The sequence below is a fragment of the Castanea sativa genome, chromosome 2 (assembly GCF_040712315.1).
Source record: "Castanea sativa cultivar Marrone di Chiusa Pesio chromosome 2, ASM4071231v1".
Taxonomy (NCBI): domain Eukaryota; kingdom Viridiplantae; phylum Streptophyta; class Magnoliopsida; order Fagales; family Fagaceae; genus Castanea; species Castanea sativa.
The window spans coordinates 3,328,675-3,354,915 of NC_134014.1; the positions used below are offsets into that span (position 1 = coordinate 3,328,675).

The window sequence follows — 26,241 nt, forward strand, 5'->3', positions numbered from 1 at the left end:
GAAGTAATCCCTCCTCGGCTTGTTGTGATATCTGTCCGACCTGAAATCCCTTCTCTCCTGCGGGATAACCTTCTCCTTTCCTTTCCCCTGCTGCTGGTCTTCCTCTACCCTCTTATATTCATCAATACGATCCATAAGACGGCGTACACTGCGTACGGGCTTTTTCGTCAAAGACTTTCTCAGGTCGTGATCAGTAGGGAGGCCCACCTTAAAGGTATTAAGCGCCACCTCATCAAAGTCGCCGTCTATTTCATTGAACATCTCCCAGTATCGGTCGGAGTATGCTTTCAGTGTCTCCCCTTCCTTCATGGCCATGGATAGCAACGAGTCCAATGGCCGAGGGACTCTGCTACACGTAATGAACCGCGAAGCAAATGCCCTAGTTAGCTCCCCAAATGAGCCTACGGATCCTGATTTGAGACCGTTAAACCATCTCATAGCCACAGGTCCCAAGCTAGAGGGGAAGACTTTACACATCAAAGTCTCGTTGTGAGAGTGCACTGCCATCCTCTGGTTGAAGTGACTCACGTGCTCCACCGGGTCAGTCCGGCCATTATAGATGGTAAACGTGGGCTGGGTGAACCTCCTGGGAAGCCTCCCCCTCTCAATCCTCCGTGAAAACGGAGATTTAGAGAGTTGGTGCAACGCCCTACTCATGGTATCGTTACCTAAGCCCCTAGAACGAAACTTCTTACGTCTGCGTGTTGGTTGATCGTCTTCTTCACCGGAGGATGTTGCGCTGGTGGGGGAACATGACCTTGAACTGTACCCAACTCCCCTATCCTTCTCTAAGGAAGAACTAGACGAGGACGGGGAAACCTTACGCTTCGCGCGACGTAACTTCCTCTTTAAACGATTAATTTCCCTCTGCATGGATTTAGAACCCTCATCGTGAGTAGTGCTACCTCCTCCATGAGTATGGCTAGCGCCTGGGTATTCTGTATGGACGCTTCCCTCACGATCCCTACGATGTTCAAGACGTTCAAAGTGATCTTCCGGTTGTGATCCTTGTGACTCTGCATGGTGAGAGCCTAAGCCTGCCATAATATCCCTACCTCTTCTAGACTAGATTCCCACAGACGGCGCCAATTGTAAGTGCACAATTGCACCTGGACCCAAGAACAGTTATGGGCTCAGGCCCAATGAGCCTTAAACAATACGAATTTGTAGAGTGTGGGCTTGAAACCCAGGTTAGAAGTATGTGGGGATTAAATGACAAACTAAGGATTTCGAATACTTGGAAACAATAAGGAATATTGTAAATTGGCCTCCTCGGACGTAAGCCGAGAGCTGTTCTTATATTATATCCCTTTCTTAGTCTTTATCTTTCTTTTTAGGTTACAAAAGTCCTTCTTCTTTCTGTCTTAAATTGCTCTTTATATGCTACTCTTTTGAATGCTTAGTACACGTGTTGCCTCACCTTCCCCTTAGCTTAGATATTTCTTTTTTTTCAGTGCCTTTGAATAGTAACCAGAAGTTTCTCTTCCACTGTTCAGGTGTCACTTCCCCATAAATGCAGCCAGGGTGGTAGGTGCAGGGTCTTTAATGTGGAGGCAGCAGCCTTTATCTTTGACATTTCTTCAACACCGGTGCTTCTGGGGCGTTCTAGGGTTCACCCCTTTTAACCATTGGCCTTAACTGTGTCATCCCCTAACCTTTATTATGAAATCCCGAGTTCTTAGGTGCTCGTCCGAGGGTAAGTTCACCCTCGGCTGGATCCTCGTATCCTCGGCGTATGGGCCGACCCATAGCACTAACAACTTCCAAACCCAGGGTCAGGTCGGCCTTCCTTAACACGGCCCAAAAGGCCCACGTTCTCATCAGGATCTTTTTGCCCCCCACATCTCTCACCCGAACTTATCTAATATTCCATTTCAATGACTCCTCAATGTAATCCAAAAAATTTGTGCGTACGTGAACCTAAGAGAGATAAAAGAATTAGGGTTAAACCAAGTATTTTTTTTTAAAAAAAATTAATCAACAAACCAAAGTTAGAATTTAACTCTATCATGAACTCTTTAAAATCTAATCACCACATCATCAACTATTTAAATAAATAACTAAATAAAAAAAAATTTAAAGCCAAAAACATATACAATGATGGTAAAAAAAAAAACAACTAAAAAAATTTAACGCCAAAAACATATACAATGATGGTAAAAAAAAATTCTTAAAAAGAAAAAAAATACGTAGAAGGAAAAAAAAAAAGAGGAAATAGAAGATAAAGATTTTTTACAATTTAACTCTATCATGGTTCTTTAAAATTTAATCACCACATCATCAAATAATAACAAAACAATAAAGATCTCATCAGTGAGTGATGTTATTTACCTGCTCATACAAATCCTCCAATTTATTCCTAGGAAGCTTGAACTGAGACAGTTGAGGCAGTATGGTGTCCCACCTGCCACTATTAATATCAGCAGGTGCAAAGAATTCTCTTTGCAGAATGGGAGCACAATCTTGATCACACTGAAAGGAAACAGCAAACAAAATTACAACACCGCATCAACATCTGGTGTAGCTAAAAGACTAAAAGACTAATACATATCACAAATTCACTTCTTTTTTTGTAAAAAAAAAAAAATAATAATAAAAAATAAAATAAAAAAACTTAAAAAGGCAAAAAAAAAAACGTAGAAGGAAAAAAAAAAATGAAGTGAGGAAGTTAATCATAAACCAAAGAAAAGAAACAAAGAGAACTTGCAAAAGATAAAACCTGTAAATTTGTTGGAGTCTCTGACAATAAATGTCTTTAATCTGAAGAAAAAGAAAGGAGGATGTAGAGTTAAACTAAATATCTTCAATCTGAAGAAGAATGGGAGATAGAAAGTGAGATAGAAACTGCAAAGCGTACGTGAGTTTGTGGGTTTTAAAGTGTAGGAGTTTTAATTTACATATTTATCCTCATTAGTTGAAAACTTATAAGTGGATATGATGAGGGTACTTTGAGCATTCATAATGTGGAATCTAAACAGGTGCAGCCCTTAAATAGTAGTATAAAATATTCTTCACCTCTTCTTTTATTTAATATTGGCAAAATTTGTGGGGGGGGGGGGGGGGGAGAGGGGGAGGGGGAGAAGAGTTTGATAGAAAGTGAAGAGTAAAAGATAGTGAGATTTTGTGGAAAATGTATAATGTGAGAGGGAGGAAATCAAATTTTGAGCAAAATATTGGTTAAGAGCATTTTTGTCCAAGCTCGGCAAATCATCTTTTCAACCTCTGTCATTACTTTAGCTAAATTTTCAACATTCTTCCATGAATTCATGCAAATTTTATTTTATATAAAACATTCTTAAAGAGTGTCTCATGAGCGATGACACCAGTTAACAGTTCCCATAAAAGAAATATATAAAAATTGGGGCTTGGGGGAGGGGGGTGGGGGGTTAGAAGAAAAATGGGGTATATTGAATTAAATTATAAGCCATGTTCCAATGACTTCCCGCTAATAATTTTCTCATCTATTTATTCAAAATTGAAAAATGCTATAATTATTATTGATTTTACTTTTTTATTTTAAATAACTTTGCAAATTGACATGAAAATTAAAATGATTGATCATAAATAAATAACATAGTAAATAAATTAATTTTTTAATTACTTTTATATTTTATATTTAAAAGTTAACACATCAATTTTTTCAAAAAATAATAATAATAAAACACGTACATCAATTTATAAGATGCCTTTAATATTTAATAGAATTTATAATATCCCTAACATGTTAACATCATTCTTCTTTTTTCTTCCTTCCTATTTACAAAACAACCGACATAACTTTTACCATTCGAGTACTTTTCTTCACTTATGATTCCCTTCTTGAATTCCATACGGCCCCTAGAATTTTTGGGAGTATCTACAATTTGGTGGTAAAATAAAAATTTGACCGTAATAAATATACTGAACTCCCTATCCTTGCCTATTGCCCTAAGCCATCGATTCCACACTTAAATTAGTAACATATACTCTAGTCTAAACAATGATGAGAACTACATTACGTTTGCCGCTAAACTAACTAGTGCATAAGAAATACACATAAAATGCACAAGACTATATCAATGGAGGTAGGGTCTCATTGGGGCAGAGGGCGGATGTACTACGGCGCAGTTGGAGGACAGTTTTTTTTTTTTTTTTTTCCATGCCTTTCTCTTTAACGGATTGTCTCAGTTTGAGTTTTTGAATCGTTTTGATTTTTTATTTTCATCTCTTATACTTGGTGAAATTGTGAGTAAACGGTTAATACCAAACCGGTGTTGAATTTGGTTTTGAGTATTTAGACGGGCGAAACACTAGGACTTTTCTGAGTTTTCTCTTTTAATATGTAGACGTGACAGAGTTTTAGGTGGTTTTTTTTTTTTTTTTTTCCTACATGACAGCACCGCCTTAATTACAGGACAAACTTATACTTTTATATATAATATTAGATTCCACATGGCTGCTAGGCTTTTCAAAATACTTATAATTTGGTCAATACATCACTCGATAGCTAATTCAGCCAAAAAAAAAGATAAGAAAAGGTAATTGTTCCATATTGCTTAAGAGAGTGTAGTGTATAGTATAACTTACCTCATCCTACCTTAAAAGGTTACCTTGGTTTTGAGTGAAATTGTAGTGTGCTTTTATGTTAGAACTTATTTCATTTTTCCTTGTGTGTGTGTGTGTGTGTGTTTTTTTTTCCAAAAAAAAAAAAAAAAAAAAGCCTAAGTTGGAAGTTTTTTTCTTTCCCTATTTTCTTCTTCTTAGTAATGATACCGTTGTTTAACGGATTGGTTTTCTTTTCTGAATACCTAAAGGGACATTTTTTAGAGAAATTATGAAGATATAATTGAAAAACAATAATAAAAAGGAATGATGAGGATGATCTTTCATAAAAATAAAAATAAAAAGTGTGTGTATATATATATATATATATATATATATGCACATACTATATAGTAACATAATTTAGTGACTTCCACTTATTGGGTGCACTACAAGAATTGGTTCCCCTAATATAACCTTAAGTTATCTACTCTAAACTACATGGATGTTGGTTTTAATACTTGACCTTTCTTTACTTGAGAATGATAGATATGGCAGTTGAAGGAGCTTTTGTGAATGAAGGAAACGAACTTTCAGCCCTATTGAATTATAGATAATAATGGGCGTGCATGAAAAATTCTGAAAGTTTCAATATATATGACGAGTTTTTGTGAATGAAGGAAACTCATATCACTTTCAGTTTCAGTCCAACCAAAATCGATCCAAGGAAAAAGATCAAAGCTGCAAATTTTATTCATTTGGATTTGCTATGAAAGAGGCTTCTAAACTTCTATGTGTGCAATTTTTCCCTTGATCTAATGATAATGGGAAAAAAAATACCTTCATATTATTTAGATGTACAAAAAGTTTTGCTGAACAATTTTAATTCTCTGTGCCGTAATGTATTAACTTTTATTACCTTATCTTTAATTTTGTTTGTGTATAACAAGTCTATAATAAAACAGTGGGATTTTCCTTGGCCGGGTTTGAGAACCACAATAAAAATAAAAATAAAATAAAAAACAGTTGATTTGATTAGTTCTTCTAAGAAGATCACCTAATTAGGTTTGCCATCAACCCAACTCCAAACCCTTATAATCACTATAAGAAATTTGGCTATTTCAACAATCGAAACCGTTGAAAAAACTACTATAAACAGTTTTAAAAAGTATTTTAATTCGATAGTTGAAAAAAGTGTTCCACATTTATCACTCGTTATTAGACCTCAAAACATGATTAAAAACCATTGAAATATATACACATAATAGTATGTTTATATTTTCTCCAAAATAAAAAAGCATGTTCATTACTATATTCATAAATATTTAATCCTTGATAAATAATATCTTCCAATTTTATCGGATGTCCCCAACAGTTTGTAATGGTTAAAATAAGTATTTTATATTATTTTTTAACTAAATAAATATTTGTTATTGAATAAAAAATTTAAAATTTAAAATTTCAATTTCAAATAAAAACCGAATAATATTTTAACTTAATAATAAAAAGTTATTATAAAACAAACGTTTTAAATTAAAATTCTATTATATTTATCAAACAATAAGAAAGGCATATGAAGGCTTTAAACCTACAAGTCTTCTAAAGTTTTCTGTCCAAGCCTGGGATTCCAGCTTTCTGTGAGGAACGTCAGAAGTCGAGTGGCACAGTACAGAGTAGCAGATAAGATATCTAGAGAGATCTTTTTATCGATTCCAGCTTTCTGTGAGGAACGTAAGGAGTCGAGTGACACAGTACAGAGTAGCAGAAAAGATATCTAGAGAGATCTTTTATCAAATTAGGGACCATAGGACCACCATGTTGTCATAAACGAAAGGACTCTAACATAGAAGACTCTGATAAAATGCAGCGTAATCTAGTAGTGCTGCAGCGATAACCACAAAAAATAAAACACATTTATCTCAAAAATAAACCCCACTTAAATTCATACGTGTCCTTGATCGATATACTGAATTCCCCACGAAGGGTAAAAGAAAGAGGCATCACATAGATAAATACGGAAAAGTTGTGAGTGGCCTTCTAATTAATGTGAGAATTTGTCATTCTCACTCAATTGGATTGACATACGACAAGAAGGATCGAGTCTGATAGTTATTAAGAGTATTCACGTAAAAAATGTGAAAAATGCTAAATCTCCGTTTCTAGCAACTGATTTTACTAAAAACCCATTTCATTCATGATGTTATATCTATATAAATTTGACACCTAACTATAGTGATCACGGCTCCACATGCAAGCTAGGGTGGTCACAGGACCACCTTGGCTTGCAAAAGAAATGTAAATATACACTTGCTAAAAATATATTATATACTAAACTAATTTATTGCAACTACTCTAATAAAAATATTGAACATTCGAACTTTAGAATTACAAAAATTTGAGTTCAATAAAAATAAGAGTAATGCTACATTTGCAATATATTCACAATAATTTCACAACAAATGCAATATGGTAAGTTGTTACTGTTTTTAATTTGGACCCAATACCATTATTATTTTTTTACCCATCAATAATAGTTTTTGCATAAGATTTATTGTAGAAATGTTGTGGATGTAGTATTACTCCAAACTTAGTTATATCCCTCAAACATAATCCTCAAAATTACGAAAATTTAGGCTCAATAAAAATAAGAGTAATGCTACATTTACAACATTTTCACAATAATTTCACAACAAATATAATGTGGTAAACTGTTATTGATTCTAATTTGGGTCCAATACTGGTATTATTTTTTTACCCATCAATAATAGTTTTTTGCATAAGATTTATTGTAAAAATGTTGTGGATGTAGCATTATTTTAAAATTTGTTATATCCCTCAAACATAGTCCTTAATCACTTTTTTAAAATTAAAAAAATAAAAAATTTAAATAACAATGGTAAATATTAGCCCAAATAATAACAAACATAAATCAAACAAAAATAAGATAAGACAAACAACAACAAGCGAACAAATTATTCAAAAAAAAGAAGATAAAAATATCGAATTATTCAAATTTGTAGCTCATTTGACCTATTCAATAAAAATAATCTCTGATTTAATTTTTCTTTAAAAAATGATACCAAGAAAAATATTGTGATTGTAAGTTCTTCTTGATGGTGACGATAGTTATACTCTTTATTTTTGACTTTACAGTTGCAACAATTTTACTCTTCTTAGCAACTTGACTCATAGTTGTATCAAATATTCAAGTTATCTCTTCATTAAATTTTTTATAATTTAAATTTCTTAATAACCACCCACCCTAAAAGAAATTTCTAGAGCCGCCACTGACAACGATCTGTTACTACTAGCAGATCATTGTAGCTAGTTGCTATAAATTTTTTATTCACTTCTTTTTTCTTTTTTCATTTCCCTCTCTCTCCTCTCTCCCTTCACGTCCACAAGCCATAGCCCACATTTCTCCACAAAAAAAAAAAGAAGCCATAGCCCACTCCTCGGTCATCTCTCCCCTCTTACATGGCTCAAGTTTATTGTCATCTCAATCTCTCCTTTTGTTGCCTAGTATGGGTTTGTGAGAGAGGTTTCGGAGGGTTATGGTTGGGTTTCAGCAGCTGGGCTGGGTGTGCGAAGGTGGGTTTCGGTTGAGCTGGGTGTTGACGGAGAAAAGTTTTTAGTCGAAGGTGGGTTTTTTTTTTTTTTTTTTTGGTAGAAGGGTTTTTGGTTGAAGGTGGGTCTTCGGTGGAAGGGGTTTTCGACCGAAGGTGAGTTTTTGGTTGAATGGGTTTTCATTGGAAGTTGGATTTTCGGTTGAAGGTGGGGCTTTTGCAGGTGTATAGATATGTGTACTACTATTTAAGGGGGCTTCCCCTGTTTGTGATAATCAATTTAGATGCCCAAAATACCCTCAAATTCATCTGTTTTTAAGGCTTAAATCATAGGGTTAGACATGTGAAACTAGTAATTTAGAAACTCCTAATTTTTAGCTAAATTTAACAAAATAAACCATTTTTTTCTCCCACTTCCACATTTCTCTCTTGATTTAGTTGTCAAGTACTAATACAACTTCTTCTTTTTGAGGCATTTATTAATATATATATATATATATATATATATATATATATATATATATAATTGCTTGTTTTTACCCCCACAAACATACCACTTTTTTTTTTATTTATCACTAAACTGTTTTTTCCCACATCTACATTTTTTTTCTCACATTAATAGTTAAATACTAATAAAACTTCGTTTAAAATAAAAAATTAAAATAAAATTGCAATGAGTAAAATACCCACGCTGGTAACATATTAAATGGGATCCAAATTATTGAAGATTTTGGGCCCTCAGAAATTGATGAGCCCATTAAGGACCAGTTAAGTAAATACTTGTCCATAGTTACAAACCCTCAAAAACACTCAAAAAGCCCATAAGCCCTCAAAACAACACTCTTTGAGTTCCTCATCTCTACTCTCAACTCCACTTGAGAGACAAGGCAAGACCAGCCAAGCCGTGTTTCTCTAACGTAAGATGTGAGGATTATGTGCACCCAATAAAATAAACATTTTATTGAATTGTTCCATGTTAAAGAGAAAAAAGAAGGGTAATGTTTTTTGTTATGTCAATGGTTCATCCTTTTGAGTTATGTCAATGGTTCGTCCTTTTGAGTTTGATTACTAATTTTGTTTACCAATGAGATTATAAGGATGAGTTAATTATGGTTTTTTAAAATATAATTATAGATTTGTATATAACCTATATATTAGTCATAGGATAAACCACTTTCATAATAAATAGGTCAAATGCATACTAGTTCCTATGACTCTACGTGAATTAGCTAGAATGTGACTATTTCAGAAAAATATATATCTAATGCCAAGGCCACATAAAATCTTAGCTTTCTAATTTTCATGATCGAATTAATCTTTTGAGGAGCAACCTATGATATCATGATTAATTTAGCACAGATATGTTGATTAACAAGTAATATTGAGTTGGTCAAAAGACTCAAAACACGCCAAGATAGATAAAATTGTTCACATATTAGCTTGTTCCCTAGGTTTAATAAGTTAAGTAGGCATTCTCTTCATATGTTTTATTTTTTCTAATATTTATGAGGACATTCGTGTGTATACGAAGTGTCAGATACTTGGCTTACAAGACGCAGAGTAATATATGAATAAGTCGTATTGCACTTATATCTCTCATGTAATAATACTTAGTAATTACATAAATTTCAAGTACAACCTATTTTTGTTTCTATTTCACTCATAAAATGATTATAGTATATATAACATTTTAAAATCATAAGGTAAACAACTGTACATGAAAAATTTTATAGCGTTACTCAAAGACAAATTATGGAGTTTATTTATAATTGATACATAAAGAATTTGAAAAATACACTTTTGCTAATTACATTAAACATTTAAGCTCCTTACATTTTTTTTTCTCTTCGATTAAAATTTTTGCTTTTTAAAAATATTTTATTTTATCATTTTTTTATAACTTTTAAACATTAAAAAATTGATAGAAATAAAAATACATTCTTTTTAATGAAGTTTCACCTATAAAACAAATTATTAACAGAAAAGACAAGGAAAAAAAAGGGAAAAAACTTTATCAAGTGTTTTGGTGTGCACTTGAGACTAACGCTATATTTTGACTTTAAAAAAATGGAAATTCTTTTCTCCCAAAACTTATTTAACATTTTCCGTAAACATCCACTTTCCATGTTTTAATAATGAATATCACCCTTTTCTCGTTTCAAAAATATTTATATCAAGAACATACAATTGTGAAAATTGTGCATACGAATGTATAAAAAATGAGTGTGAGAATTTTTATCGTTAAAAAAAACATGTATTACCTATTTGTCCAAGTAAATAAGGTATCATCCTCATGGCTTCGATCAACGTATAACCCACCAGCCCATCTTTTGGACTTGTTATACGGCGTAACCCACACATTGTAATTCGAAAATGCGTCGCAGATCTGCAGGTAATCATCCTCTAGTAGAAGTGGAATAGCCGCCGGACCTAGAACCAATTGATAGCCAAATTGGTTTCCTATTTTAGTAAACTTATTAGGGTTCACTATCAATAATTCAGTTGGTTTGTCAGTCCAAATTCTTGCATCTGATTCAGTTTTTACTAGCTCTTGAATCATGGTCCAGTAACTCTTTCTAGGTGTGCTACCATCTGCTCTCATTGTTTTCATCTTGCCTTTGACAAATGAATTCTTTTCACCATCAATGTCAAGATCAAGATAACAGGTGATGTAGTGGTCATGGTTTATTGCAATAGTATTTTCCGTTACCAATGTACCATAGATGTCTTCCTTGACTTGTTTTTTGTGGGTGTATGTTGAAGCTTTTGCTTCCAAAATACCTGATAAGCCCACCTAATTAAATAGAGTGCATACGACATATATAGTTGTTATTAATAACAATTAACAGCCTCATAAAGTCTTTTTAGGTACCATTTTACTGAAAATGATCTCTTCATTTGAAATGGAGTATTTTGGAAGGTATATTTAGTGTACGTTTTTAGACCCCTTAAAACACTAGTTGTTTAACCTAGTTATTTAGTTAAGTGATTACTTAAGTAAATTATTCAAATCTAGGATAACACAAGCAAATCATATCAAGTAAACAATGCGGAAAATAAAGAACACAACAATATGATAACCTAGGAAAACCAAACCGGTAAAAAACCTAGGGAGGATTTAACCTAGCTATCCTCAAGGTAAAACAAGATCCACTATGAAAGAATTAAAGTTTTACAATAGCGACTTAGTCCACTAACATCCTATTGCTATCTCGAGTAGAAAACTTACTACTATGATCACGTGGCAGCTCTGAGTCTACAGACTATTTCTTTCTTAGATCCACAGCATCCACAAGTACACCCACTTGTGTTTTTTTTAAGCTCTTGAAATAGCAACTAAAGCAATCACCAAGCTCTCGACATCAATCTTGATCTTGATCACCCTAAGTGTGTATGAAAGTAAACACCTCTAGATCTCACAAGAGATTCACACACACAGCATATCAACAACCTCTAAAACGTGACTAGAGTTTTTCTATTTATATGAGACATAAAACATAAAACCCTACACGTCAAATGGGCTTGGGCTGAGTTCGAAAATTTTGTAGAAAAACACTCTACATGAGCTTCGATCGATCAAGTCTAATTTTTGATCGATCGAGCCTTGCAGAAATTGAATAGTAATTTCTTGCAATTATTCGATTCCAACTTTACACAAACACATACTTTGAGCAACCTAAATCTAGACTAAATGTATTGATCATGGTTTGCCAACATATATATATTGAAGTTCTAATACATTAGTTCCTAATTTCTTAGAACCTAAAAAACTCCCCCTTTGGTAATTCGTGACAAAACACATACAAAAACAAAAATGCTCAAAGTTACAAAATAGCCCATTACAACAAAATGCCCAAAAACTATTCAACCTAACTACTATCTATTAGTTGCTAGTGTAGACAGCAGCACAACTGAATCAACCTATATATTCCTGTAACACTCAACAAACACATAAACGCATGTGTAAAAAATACAAGTAAAATAAATAAATTCTTGATTTCACAAAACAAAAAATAAAAGACATATATCATGAATAACCTCATAATATAAATCAATAATCAATGTAGATCATGTGAAACAAGAAACAATAAAAGAGATAAAAAAAAAAAAAGTCTCCTCCTAACATACACAACCCATAAAAACGAATACATCATGAATCTCCTAAATACAATCTAAAGCTCCCCCTATCAACAAAAACACAATCTCCCCATCAACATGTATAAATAATCCCTCTTTTTGTGATGAATTGCCAAAGAGCAATCAAGACTCATCATCAAAAGGTGGAGGCGGGGAAGAATGTCGAATACTCGCCAAATTCACATGTAAAGCCTGAAGCTCAGCCATCACATCCACCAAAATCTGTCCATGCACCGCCTGAACAGTCATGACAGTCTCCAACATACCCAGAAGGCTGGAATCATCCAAAGCAGAAGGTGGAGGATCAATTGCGGCGGTGGGATAGACAAACTCCTCAGCAGATGGATCACCAGCTGAAGGAGGCCGAGATGCATCACTTGTAGAAGACTCTACACGAGGGCGTTTAGAGCTAGCTTTCATCTAAGCCGCTCTTTGCCTAAGAAAGGTGGCACCTATGAGGGTGATGATATGAATAGGCTCGGATGCAGGAAAATCCTCTAAATCCAAATCTAACAAAATCCTATGAATGAAAACCGGAAAGAAAAGACCATGTGACCTGGAACTACTCCTATGAACCTCAACCAAAGAACAAATGAAAAGAGACAGAAAACACATAGGAGCATTAGTCACAAGGGAACACAAAAAGGCACAACGCTCAAGAGGAATGGTGTGCAAGTAAGAGATAGGCCAGATAGAATGACAAGAAATCCAAAAAAAAAAGTAACGAATCTCAGTAAGCCCATGTGAGGTGATACAATGATTAGTATCCCACTGAATGGTAGTATCAGTGATGAGGGACATGATGTCGTCCAGGAGAGGGGACTCATCATAAGGATAAACAGGCTGTTGTACCAAACGTACACCAAGAGTAGAGGCCACTACCTGCGGAGTAATGACATACTCTTTTCCCCTTATCCAACTCTTTATAAACTGAATGTTGGATGAAGTGGAGTGAACTGAGAGATTCAAATAGAACTCTCTGATCAGAACAGCCGGAGGAGGATGATCTACATCTAAAAGAGGCAACCAACCCCTACGATCAAAACTCCTACGCATCTCAAGATCAACCTCATCTAAAATCACTTTCCTCTCAGCCCACACCTTCCTATATACATTCAATTTCTCAAAGGTTTCCTGATTTTTCAAGGTAAGAAACGTATCACTCTGGAAATCGGGGGTAGAGGAGGTGGAGGTTTTCTTATTGGCTCTAGTCTTCTTAATTATGATGCTAAGGGAAAGAAAGGAAAGACCAAAACAAAAACCAAAGAAAGAAAACAAAGAAAACCAAGGGTAGACTGCATCAGACAGGGTTAGAAAGAAAAACAACAATAGAAAATATCATTCTATATGATGCATTAATTGAATGAACAAATGATGCATGCTCTGATGCATGCTCTAATGCATTGAAAACAGTTCAATTATCCTTTAGAAACCAACAATTGACTTGAACATAGAGTTTTAGTACAAAAACCCCAAATTTTGAAGAACCCAATTTTAAAAAGTAACCCAAATTGAATAATTAATCATCATACTAGTTAGGAAACATCATATAATGAATTAATCAATCAATTACACAAGTCAATTTTACCAATTACAACCCAATTGAACAAAATTCCCAATTTCATGTAGTTTCAAGCATTAGAATTTCAAATTTTTCTCAAACCACCAAACTAATCAAATTAATGCATGGGAAACATGTTTATAGATCTAAGAACAAAAACCCAATGATTAATTTTGAAAGAAACCAACTCAAAAAAAAAAAAAAAAAAACCAAATTCCTATATGTTCGAAAATTACACCTAAAATGCATGAAAAATGTAAATAAAATGAAAAAGAAGGGTTAAAAAGGTCTTACCAACACTTGAAGACAAAAACCTTGAGAAAATTTTGGAAGAAAACGAAAAAAATTTGACTTGAAGTGGATCGGTCGAAGAAGAAGAGAGAAAAAGCTTATTGAAAAAGTATGAACAATGTGATGAACACGTGAGAAGAACCTTTTTTAAAAACTCTCTGACCGATTTTCGATCGATCGAAAAAATAGGTTCGATTGATCGAAGAGAAGATGCTTTTCGATCGATCCAGCACCAATCGAGCATAGATTGAGCCAAGCAGATTGTAACCAAAATTTTTATCACATTTTCAATCAGTCGAGCAACAGGTTCGATCGATCGAAAATTTGGAAAAAATAGTTTTTCAAAAAATAGAGCATTTTAATGCAGAAACTCCTCAAAGCACATTGTTTTATAAATGAATTGCATGAGTATAAGATGAAAAGTTTTTTAAAAACCCTTGAATTCAACCCAGATCTTCCAAAAAACACGATTTTCAACCAATTTTGTCCTCAAAATACAACCATTAAACATATTTTGCATCAAAATCAAGAAATTTTCAATCTTGAATGGCCACAACAAGATCACATACAATATTATGTACTAAGTTTAGCAAAGAATAACTTGTGTAGTGTGTGCAACTAGCAAAAGCATGAGATACATGTGAGGTGATAAGTAAATAGTAATCAATCACAATTTCTATAGAACTCATCACATACGTTTAAAAGTAACTATCACCTAAAGAGTTATATCATATAACTCCCACATCTCCTAGAAAACAAGCTTGCAATCATGTAAGTTTCCTGATTTGCCTCATAATGTACACACCAATTTTTATTTCAATTTGAATTTATTATAGCTCAATAAGGTATACACCAATTTTATTATTTAAGTCAAGGCTACACCTTATGTTCTTTTTGTGTATGTGCTACACTTTTTCGAGCACAAAATCATATGAAATGCACTAAGGTGTTCATGATTGGCTAGTAAACAGTGGTGAGATGGTTATTTATGTCTTTCTTTTAGGATTTGTTAGTCCTTACAATCAAAAACATGTGACTTCAAAATCAAGATTATGTGATCAAAAACTATAAACAACTCCCACACAACATGCACAACATAGCCAAAACTAGTAAAGTGAAATAAAATGAGCTCAATCAAGCTAAACAAAGAACATAAACATGTTATGTAAAAATAATATGGACAGCCTTGATTTCAAATCCAAGAACAATAATGCAAAACACATTTTACCTTCCTTTCCCCCTTTTTTTTAAAATAAAAAACAAAAACAAAAAATAACCTAACATGAAATGCATGAATGTTATGCAATGCAAATCCTAAAAATAAAGAGAAACCAAAACAACAAACGAAGAATGGTCACAAAGAATAGAGAGATGAAGTACAAGGACCATGTCAGAAAGACTCAATTAGATTGAGTATTTTGCATCCAAAACCTCTTAGATGCAACTCTAGCATTGGAGTTGTTCTAATGATTAGAATGATGAACAACTCCAGGATTGGAATAAAGGTTTAATGCCTTTACCAACTCACCAATAAGTTCCATAGGATCTTGTCTTATTTGCTTGCTTAGCAACTTGCAACTTGAAACAGTTTGGACGAATGTACCCATACATTCCACAAAAATGACAAACCCAAACAGATCTATCATGCAACTTATCCTTAGGATGATTAGGAGTCTTAGGCTTAGACTCTTTGAGATCAACCCTAATCTTCCTAGGGGGTGTAACTTCTACTAGTTTGACAATCTCACTCACGGGAGGCTCAGAAGAAGGAACAAAATTTGTGGAATGAGTTTCAGACAAAGAGATGCTTTCTACAAAACCTAGACCAGTTTTGTCTAAAAGAGACTTCAAAACACTCAACATGTGATCAAGTTTAGAACTAGCAGATTAGTTTATTCTCTAGCAATAGATAATTCTAGTTTCAATTTTTTAATCTTGTTAGTCAACATCATGTTCTCAGTCTTCACTTTATCAATTAAAGTGCTAGCATCAAGCAATTTCAACAACAAATCTTTCTTATCCAGTTCAAGAGAAGTAATTTTCTTTAAACCTTTTTCCACATTCATTGCATCTTTTGCAGTAGCTTTGCACAGCTTATTGTAAGCTTCTTGCAAATCAGCACATTCAGAGAGTTCCCCATCAGAAGGGCTCTCTTCAACAACAACACTTTCATCAACTACAACAGTAGCTGTGAAAGCAGTGAAGTTTCCATCCTCATCACTACCAGACTTATGATCAGAAACTTAATCATCACTCAGGGTTACATCCATAGCCTTACCCTTTGATCTCAAGAATGTAGGACATTCTAATTTCACATGACCATACCCTTGACAACCAAAACATTATTGACCCAAAGAATTATTAGAGGTTTGATCTACTTCCTCTTAAAATTATCAGTATTGTTCACTTTAGTGGGTTCATTTCTCTTATAATTCCTAGGTTCATCATTGTTTTTATCTCTTGCCCTTCTGTTATTGTTCCCAAGAAAGTTTCTAAAGTTCTTGGCAAGGTATGCAATCTCTGTAGAAGAGAGTTCATCATCAAATCTATTCCTATCAACATCATCAACAGACTTAAGAGCCATTGATTTGGATTTGTTTATCTTGGATAGGTCTAACTCATAGGACTAAAGAGATCTTACAAGCTCATCAACAGAGATGGAGTCTACATCCTTGCTCTCAGTAATGGTAGTTACTTTGCCTTCATGCATAGTTTGGAGAATATTCCATGCAGTATGATCAACCTCAACATTTGAGATCTTCGTGAATTCCTCCATAGAAACAGCATTGAAAATAGTATTCATGGCTTTACTATTAAAAGCAGCTGCTTCTTTTTTAGAAGTTTGCCACTCGCTTATAGGAGTAGTCGGCTTCTCCCATCCGTATTCAACTGAATTCCAAACCCTCTCATCAATGGATTTTAGGAATGCTTTCATCCTTACTTTCCAGTAGATATAGTTGTTCCCATCAAAGTAAGGTGGGATCACAAGGGAGTGACCGTGTTCCATGACAACAGGGGTCAAAGATCAACTCTTAGACCAAAAGATCTAAACACAAGAGCTGACCTGCTTTGATACCACTTGTACGTTTTTAGACCATTTAAAACACCAGTTGTTTAACCTAATTATTTAGCCAAGTGATTACTTAGGCAAATTATTCAAATCTAGGATAACACAAGCAAATCATATCAAGTAAACAATGCGAAAAATAAAGAATACAATGATATGATAACCCAGGAAAAACAAACAGGTAAAAAACTTGGAAAGGATTTAACCTAGCTATCCTCAAGGTAAAAAAAGATCCACTATGAAAGAATTGAAATTTTACAATAGCGACTTAGTTCACTAACATCCTATTTACCTCGAGTAGAAAACTTACTACCACGACCACATGACAGCTCCAAGTTCATGAACTACTTCTTTCTCAGATCCACAGCATTCACAAGTATACCCACTTGTGTTTTTCTTTAAGCTCCTGAAACAGCAACTGAAGCGATCACCAAGCTCTCGACATCAATCTTGATCTTGATAATCCTAAGTGTGTATGAAGGTAAGTACCTCTTGTACATTTCTAAACCCCTGTAAACTAGATTGTTTAACCTAATTAATTAACCAAGTGAATACTTAGGTTTATTATTCAAATCTAGGTTAAAACAATAACAATCATATCATGTAAAGTAGTGGAAATATAAAGAACACAATGATATGATGACCTAGGAAAACCAAACCGGTAAAAAACCTACAGAGGATTTGACCTAACTATCCTCAAGGTAAAATAGCAAATCCACTATGAAAGAATTGAAGTTTGTACAATAGCGACTTAGACCACTAACATTTTATTGCTACCTTGAGTAGGAAATTTACTACCACGACCACGTGACAGCTTCGAGTCCACAGACTACTTCTTTCTTTGACCTTTGCAAAACACAAACACCCACGTTTGTGATTTTGAGATCCCACTCAAAGGTTTAGCAACACAAACTCTCCTGTTTGTGACTCCAAGACCACCTTTAAGGTTTAGATCATCAGCACTTTTGATGACTAGAGAAGGCAGCAACTTTTACAACACCGGATCTTGAGATTCTTGAAGTATTAACACCGGTAGAAGATATGAGAGAGCTTTTTAGGAAAAAAAACCCTAAATACAAAAGAGGCACACTCTTTTCTCTCTGAAACGCCTTTATAAAAACGTGTTTAGGGTTTCCTTTATAGAGTGGGAGAAGTAGATCTGAAACCCTAATCCTTAATGGGCTTGAACTACTGTTTGGGCTTAAATAAAATTCTGCAGATACGACTTTCGATCAGTCGAGCCTGTTTCTTGATCAATCGAACCAGACAGATTTTGAAATCTTCTTTCTGCAGCTTGTATATTCTTATGCATTCACGATTTGCCAATTGTTCTAAACTTTTAGAACCTAACACCTCTAGATCTCATAAGAGATCCACACACACAGCATATCAACAACCTCTAAAACATGGCTAGGGTTTTTCTATTTATATGAGACATAAAACATAAAACATAAAACCCTACACGTCAAACGGACTTGGGCTAAATTGGAAAATTTTGCAGAAAAATACTCTACACGAGCTTCGATCGATCGAGCCTTGCAGAAATTGAATATTAATTTCCTGCAATTACTCGATTCCAACTTTACACAAACACATACTTTGAGCAGCCTAAATCTAGACTAAACGTTTTGATCATGGTTTGCCAACATATATATATATATTAAAGTTCTAATACATTAGTTCCTAATTTCTTAGAACCTAACATTTAATGACATATATATTATTTATAATTTTAATTTTTTTTTTTAAATTGACATTTAATTAAATGACATAGCATTCTAGACACAGTTATATTTCGAAAATAAAATTATAACTGTGAAATGGATCATCATAATTTCGAATGAAACCAACTGAAATAATAATGATAATTTTTTTATTAAAAACAATAAGGATACTAATATAAATAGATGGTTTGGTTATTTAATTTCCATACCCCAAATTTAATACTACCACTTTTCTTGAACTCCCAGTCCATGATATAGTCATAGTTGCCAATGATTGAAACAGTCCTAACAACTAGGCTCACGCTAGGTCTAACCTCTATTATCTGTGAAGCCATAAATAAAAATAAAAAAATAAAAAATCAAACAACAAATATCAGATGTATATATATGCAACTAGGGAAAACAGATAATCCCAACTAACTAAAATGTCATATATAAATTATTGTTGAGCCTGATTGGTTGAATTTGTTAAAACTTTGTTTTTTTTCAAAAACAGAAAATATAAAACAGTCTATTACAATTACTTACAAATTTTGTTGTTGATATATTTCATAGAAGAAATTTATTTGATTATAATCTCTTTTTGTTTTTAACACTTTTGAGGAAATATACTTTAAAAAAAAAAAAAAAATCTTTTACTTTTCTTACTTTAACATTCAAAACAAAGGAAAGTAAGGATAAAATGAAACTGAAAGATAAGTAGTACTTTCAATGTGTGTGTGTGTGTGTGTGTGTGAGAGAGAGAGAGAGAGCGAAATAACCAAAAAGCATTGCTAATCCCTTAAAAAAAGGTTTTTTTAATGCAATTATTTTTTTGTGAAATTTTTTATTATAAATAGTTGAATTTAATTTCCTAATTTTTACATTTATTGTGTTATGTTGCATGTATATGTGAACGCATATATGCTCTCACACACAAGGCACATCTATACTTTTATTTTTGTGTTGTGTGTTACAAAAATTTAACCAATTTTTAAATAATAAAAAATTAAATTTTATAAGGAATTAAATCCTAGGTTTGACACTGTTCATGACCCTATTTCTCTTCTTTGTCCTATTCTTCTCGATTTCTAGCCCCCCTTTCCACACCCATGTGTATATACTTTGTTTGTTGTATACTTTAGCACATATTTAAAAAAATAATAATGATAATTGCCTTTGTGTGTTGCCAAGCTATGTCACCTGCATATCGCTCAAATACACAAAATGCATTTGAAACTTTAACAGGCTCTCCATCCTAATTGGCATAGTACCCATCCATGAAGATTGCATTGGTTGGGCAATCTGCATGGTGTTGAAGAGATACGGCACTCAAGCCAAGCCCAAATTCTCCAGCATCCAAAAATGTTCAATAGTACCATTCCTTTGTAGGATCCATGTAGGGCACAAATAGCTCAGAAATATGGCCTTTATCTAGGACTTGGCGATGTTTATCTTCAATGGAATCGAAAATTATGGCTAGAGATATAACAAGACCAGCTCGGACATCAAAGGTAAGGTGCAAATTATAGTTTTCCCAACTAATTTTATCACAAAAAAACTATATTAAGAGCATTTCCATTTAAAAGGATGCATTTTATGATATAGACTATATACTGCAACATTAAAGATGTATCTAGTGCCACATAATCTAAAATTTTGAATAACTTGACACATCGTACACTATCAGATCTAGAACATAATTAAATTCTTAAATTAACTATGTAAATGATATTCTTCATTTAACTTGAAATAAAAAGTCCTTGTTTTATAAAATTTGAAACCCAACATTCAAAAATTATATTTTGAAACCCTCAATTTTAATTAATAAACAACCATTAACTTATTTCATTCATCACCTGGCTAATAACATTATACACATAACAATTTTCATAACTTATTAAGATAACAAACTGTGATTAGTGTAATGACACTTTAATATGAGATAAGTACTGACATCATTTTTATTATATCTCAATCAAATATTAATTCAATGATGGGCAAAAGTTATACAATTTGTGTGGCCTTATTGTTTACCTTATGGTGTGACCATGGATCTTGAATTTGGGACCATGAGGCTGGACAACAATGATAGGCTTTGTTTCAGCTGCAAATGGTGGCCTCATTTTTGAATCTCGATATTCAGTACCCTTAGCTTTTGGTATTGGTACCACTTCACAATCATCATCTTATCAAGGTGCACAAATACAACAATACCCTTAATAGGTCTAACCCAAACATTAGACGGATCCGGATCCTCTCCATTTCTATTTGAGAGAGAGAGAGAGAGGAAGGAAGTGCTTCAGGTTTGAAGAGGAGAGAGCATAATGATTTGAAGAGAAGGAAGAGAGAGAAAGATAAATGAAATAATGAGGGGACAGAGAGAGAGGGTAGAGAGAAGAAAAATTAGAAAATAAACATTATTTTATTATTACTTTAAATGTCCAGAATCCAATTGCTAGGAACAATATTATACTTCTTTGATCATTCAGTTACTCTGTTCTATGTTTAGCATCTAGATCCAAAGAGAAGAGGTTTCTTTTCTTTTTTTTTAAAGTAAAGTGGTTGCAAGTTGCAATGCAGTATTAACCTTTACATCTAACTCTGGTTGAACTTGTTGAGTTAAGTCAGTTGGATTTTAATTGACGTGGCATGCTTCAGATCTTAGATTTATTTCAAACGAATCTTGTCCATAAAATGGACACTCTTCAAATATCATCTAATCAAATCATCTTTCCCACTTTAACACTCATACAACGAACCTGCAAAATTTCACAATCTACACGTGCCCTTACAGCTACCAAGAATTAATCCGAGGAGGTTTTTCTTCTTAGTGTAAGTCTTCATAAACCTCTTCACTCATTCTCTTTTCGTATACTTTTCTCTCTTTTGTGTCTCTTTCTCCTCGGCTCTCTTTTCCCTTTCTTTATTTTTCAATACCTTCAACCCTCTCTTAAAAATGGGTAGATTCGCTTCTTTAGTAGATTCCGAGAAAAAAATAGAATAGTTTAAAACTTTGTATAGGATTCCACCAGGGGTATCCATTAGGTATTGTAAGGAAGGAGAATGGCAAGAGAAAATGTGAGGGGGAGAAGTAGTAATCCCAATGATCGCTTTTATAGAGGGAGGGATGAAAATCTCCATGGGGACGGTCACTAGGGATTACATCAGGGCCCATAAATTAGCTCCTACCTAGTGCGCTCCAAATCTATTTAGAATTTTAGGTTGTGTAGATGCGCTCAATGAAAAGATGGGTTTGGGACTAACCCATCACGAAGTTAACTGGATTTACAATCTCCACCACCTAACTAGGCAGGGATACTACCTAAAATCTAGGTATTCAGAGGTTAGACTCATCCAATGCCTCCTTGACTCCAACAAGGGTCTGAAAAAAGATTTTTTGATCGTATCTGGGGAATGGCACGATGGCCTCCCCTGTCCGACGAGAAAGGGGCAACCAGGTGGGACTCTAGGCTTAGGCCAACTATTTATAATCACCCCCTCTTCTTCTTCATCTTTAATTTGTATCTATATAGAAAATTTCCTATGATTTACTTAATTAATCTTTTTTACTGAGGACGTTTCTGCCTTTCTTGATGGTTTTGCAGACAGACGCATTGCTATCCCCAACTTTATCCTTGTCAACTAGGTGAAATTAGACGAGATATTGAAGGCTAAAGTATTTGTAGACACTCATAATCAGCTCCGAGTAGCACATTTGATCCTCGACTACACTTCCATCTCCAAATCCTTCCAAGCGCCGAAGTGCGTGATTAGAGCAAAAGACCTACACCTACACCGGATAAGTGTTGCTGTCAAGGGTTTCCTTCTTCCTGAGGGTGCCCCTATTCCCTAAGTTACTCTCGCCACACAACCCATACCTGAAGGTATTCCCACAATACCTTTTCCATCCCAACCCATCATCAAGGAAAAGGAAGAATTTGTTGAAGTCTTAGATTCTGAGGACGAATTCGAGATTTTCAACCAACCTACTTCCTCGGGAAGCCCAGCTAGTGACCTCAGCATTTCATCTTTAGAACTAGCAAGCCATCCGCAAGAAGAAACTGCCAGTCCAAGCATAATGGGAATTCAATGCAGGACCAGACACAGCCTCAGAGATATAATGGAATCCCAGGTGGGGAGTCAAGAGCTTGAGAAGACTGCTCAGACTAAACTCCCCTCTCCTAAGGATATAGAGCCAGAGAAGTCTTCTCAGCCTAAACTCCCTTCTCTTCCACCCATTCAACCCCAACACATTGATCGGGCTGATCATAAGAGAAATATGGATCAGTTTAAGGGCAAAGAAGTGGTTGAGGGATGGAAGAGCCACCTTACCAAGGACATGGAGCCTCAAAAGGGAGTCAAGCACGCTCAGACAACACAAACGAGCCTGGAGAAGAGGACTGAGGTTCAGGCCCCTATGTCTACCCCAATTTGGGCCCCAACAATGATCCTAGATAATCATGAGGTCACTGCCGACGCCTTCATTAGACATCTGACCCAGGAACAGCTGCTTGTGTGGCTGACGCATTAGAACAAGCTCTTCTGTTACTTGAGGATATGGCCAAGTTGAGGCAGATGAGGAAGCAAGATGTCTTCATGACATTAAAAAAGGAGCTCACCATGGTAAGATTCCCATCCAACTTTTCTCCAACTTTTACTCATTCCATTTTTTTTATACTTATTTTTTTTGATTTGACTATGCCCCTTTATTCCTTTCTATTGTTGTGAATAGGCTGTCCAATCTACTTATAGGGCTGAGGAGATAATTATCAGCTCACACAGAGTAATGAAGGATGAGGAGGCCAGGTGCATCAATGCCCAAAAGACCTTTGAGTTGGCGGAGAAGAAGCTACAAGAGGTCACTGCCAAGTTGAACAAGGCAGAAAGTGATAAAAAGAGCTCCGAGGCAACTCTAAATGTAGCTGAAAGGCAAGCCGAGACCCAACAGCTACAGCTTTGCCAGGCCGACGAGGATTATGCTGCGGTAAAGAAGCTGATAGAGAACCTCCAAAAGAGTCTGAAGGAGTCTAAGAAGGTAAAGGAGGAAACCAACAAAGCTAAGGAGGAAGCTGAAAAAGCCAAAGAGGAAGCCAAGAAAGCAAGGGATCGAGCTAAGCAAGATGGATACGAGGTTGGGGTGTCTGAGACTGAGGAAAACCTTAGGTTGCAAGTCTCGGAGGTATGTAGGCATTACTGCCTCCAAGTGTGGAATGAGGCACTTACCCAGGCTGGGGTTGATGCCTCTTCTGCCCTTTAGAGGACAGATAATGTTTACTATCTCCCAGCCATTTGAGCTTCTGCTCCATCTATCCCCAAGGATGCAAGGATGATGTTGCCTCCCGGGGAGCAGATGCTGGAAAGTGCGGCTCAGTTGAAGCCCTTCCTTCCACTAGACATCGGTCCGAGGAGGTTAAGTAGCCTGAGGCAACGGGACAACCAACTGAAACAACTAAAGAGGCAGTCCATGATGCTGCTCACCCTCCCACTGCCCCTAAGGAGCCTGCCAAGGAGAAGGGAGCTACCCAGTCAATGGAAATTGTCCTAGCGACCCTTCCTATCACTACCAAGGAGGACTCGAAGGGCAAAGGGCTTGCTTCTGACACCACGGCTCCTAAATAGCCTTCAAAGACTTCCAAGGGCAATCTTGTGATAAAGACAAAGCCATGATTGGTCCTAGTTTATTCTTTCTTTTAGCCTTAGTATTTTTTTTATTTGATATAATTGGATGTTCTGTAAGTAAACTACCTCTTCAAAAGGCTTTAAATTAATGAAAATGACCAGCTTTTTCTTTACGTGTATGTTGTTTGTATCTTTTACTTGTATAATTTCTATTTTGTTTAGTACTTAATTAATAGAACAATGATATATGCTTAACTTTGTTACTTGCATGAGTGATAATTCTCTTCTAATCAATAGGATCGAAAGTTAGTAAATCAACCAAATTGGCAAAACACCTTTGTAATTACAAGATTCATACATCATAACAGAATAATGATTCATATCTTTCATTGTAAACCTAATGATCTTGAGGTAATAATCAGGTATTGACCAAACAACAGATAGGTTTGATATACTTACAAATGTATTAAGTGATGCTCATGAACTCCTATCTATTCAGATCACTATTTTGGGAGTCCCTAAGATATGTGATCAGGATGGCTAAACATAATCAAGATCAACCTTAGGTGTTAGTTGACCCAAAATGGATGGTCCGAGGGACCAAAGAGTTCTGTTTAACACTTAGGAAAATACTGTGAAATATCAATTTACCTAAAGTATGTGGTCTGAAGAGCTAGACATAGCCAAGGTTCTATTTGATACTTAGAAAAATAACTTACAATGTTAATTTACCCAAAGTAGATGGTCCGAGGAACCAGGCATAACTAAGATTTTGTTTAACACTTAGAAAAATATTGTGAAATATCAATTTACCCAAGGTATGTGGTTCGAGGAGCCAGACATAGCCAAGATTCTATTTGATACTTAAAAAAATAACTTACAGTGTTAATTTACCAAAGTAGATGGTCCAAGGAACCAGACATAACTAAGGTTCTGTTTAACACTTAGAAAAATATTGTGAAATGTCAATTTACTCAAGGTATGTGGTCCGAGGAGCTAGACGTAGCCAAGGTTCTGTTTGATACTTAGAAAAATAACTTACAATGTTAATTTACCCAAAATAGATGGTCCGAGGAACTAGGCATAACTAAGGTTCTGTTTAACATTTAGAAAAATGTTGTGAAATATCAATTCACCCAAGGTACGTGGTCTGAGAAGCCAAGCATAGCCAAGGTTCTGTTTGATACTTAGAAAAATAACTTACAGTGTTAATTTACCCAAAGTAGCTAGTCCGAGGAACCAAACATAACTAAGGTTCTGTTTAACACTTAGAAAAATGTTGTGAAATATCAATTTACCCAAGGTATGTGGTTTGAGAAGCCAGACATAGCCAAGGTTCTGTTTGATACTTAAAAAAAGTACAAAATATTATAAACGACATGTGATAAGAAGGATTTTTATTAATAATAATACATTCGCAGGTTATTTACATTCCATGGGCGTGATACAACTTTTTCATCTAAGTCTCCTAGATGATATGCCCCTATCCCTGCTACCAAGGTAATACGATATGGCCTTTCCTAGTTGGACCCTAATTTTCCCCATGCCGGATTTTTTGCAGTACCTAACACTTTCCTGAATACCAAGTCTCCATGTGCAAGTGGTCTCAACTTTACGTTTGAATCATACCCTTGTTTGAGCTTGTGTTGATAGTACGCTAATTGAACCATTGTATTTTCCCTCCATTCTTCAATTAAATCTAGACTCTTTTCTAACAAGCCATCATTGTTACTTGGGGTGAAAGAGCTCGTCCTCAGTGTTAGGAACCTTGCC

At 34.8% G+C, this 26,241-nt stretch overlaps 1 pseudogene; it reads right to left on the reverse strand.

Annotated features, from left to right (window-relative positions):
- Positions 1-10,344: 10,344 nt before the first annotated feature.
- Positions 10,345-22,926, reverse strand: LOC142624324 (amine oxidase [copper-containing] alpha 2, peroxisomal-like; annotated as a pseudogene).
- Between the last annotated feature and the right edge of the window lie 3,315 nt (positions 22,927-26,241).